Below are 1350 nucleotides of genomic sequence, written 5' to 3'. Positions count from 1 at the left end.
AGTCTAGTTGGATATGTAAGGTAAAACTGGGGTCATGATAATGGAGTGGGGGGCGGGAGCATTAAGGAACTAGAGGAATATTGTGTGTTCCCTCAGTGATATGCTGCACCCTGACTGACTCGTTCCTTCCTTGTGACCCTTCTGTGAGGGAATGTCCTATTGTCTACAGATGGGCTTTGGGTCTCCTCTCTAACCCCCATCATTTGCATCAATGTATTTGTTTCTTTTGGGTCTTCTGATGTCTGATACCTTTCTTAATATGTGATATTCTTGAGTTCATCCAACAGGTCTTCTGTTATTAGTGTTTAATGCATCAAATCAGATCTTGAGAGGATCTCTAAATTCAGGTGGATTATACTCAAGGTTCTATTTTGACTCTTGAGTATTTTTAAACCTTTCTTCAGCTTCAGCTTGAATTTGCATATGAACATTCAACAGTCTATTTCACAATCAGTCCCAGGCTTTGTTTTGGCTGATGGTGTTGAACTCTTCTCTATTACCTCTTCTCACAGAAGAAGACAATTTGATTTTTGTGTATATCTGGCAAGGTTCACATGTATAATCACTTTATGTTGTTGACAAAAGGTATTTGCAATGGAGAAGGTCTTACAAAATTATCACCAAGGCCATGTATTTCTTTCTTTCTTTTTCCAAATCATTTTATTGGGGGCTCTTACAGCCCTTATCCATACATACATCCATTGTGTCAAGTACATTTCATATTTCTTTAAAAAAAACAGTTTTATTTACGCTTCATCCACGTCATACAATTCAATAGTTAAATCATATCAAGAAGAATTGTGTAATCATCACCACAATCAGCTCTAGAATATTTTCTTCTTCCTTATATTTGTTTTTATTCATGTAATTATTTTTTAATTGTGGAAAAAACTATATACAAGAAAACATTCTCTATTTTTTTGAAAACATTCTCTAATTCAATAACTTTTACATGTATAATTCAGTGTCATTGATTATACTCTTTGTGTTGTAAACCATTATTGATATCCTTTACTAAATTATCCCGTCACCATTCACATAAACTCAATGATGCCTAAGCAAAACTCTTCTTCCTTCACTCATGGTAACAATTGGTCAAGTTTGATTACTTTTTCCTTTCTTTTTTTAAAAGCAGGTTTCTTGATACAATATTTGCATATCACACACTTCCATAGTTAAATCGCTTTTTAAAAAGAGTTGTATACACATCATCACAATTAGTTCTAATGCTTCCCCCCATCATTCATCGTTTGCTCCCCACATCTCCTCTTCCTCTCCTCTCCCCTTACACCATTGCATCAGTGATTGTGTCTATGCATCCACTCCGTTTGTGCTTCACACACTGGGAAA

Source organism: Echinops telfairi, unplaced genomic scaffold (genome assembly GCF_000313985.2).
Source record: "Echinops telfairi isolate 266 unplaced genomic scaffold, ASM31398v2 ScPeMD7_655;HRSCAF=1070, whole genome shotgun sequence".
Taxonomy (NCBI): Eukaryota; Metazoa; Chordata; class Mammalia; order Afrosoricida; family Tenrecidae; genus Echinops; species Echinops telfairi.
The sequence above is the reverse complement of the archived record's forward strand: the minus strand, read 5'-3'. Positions refer to the sequence as shown.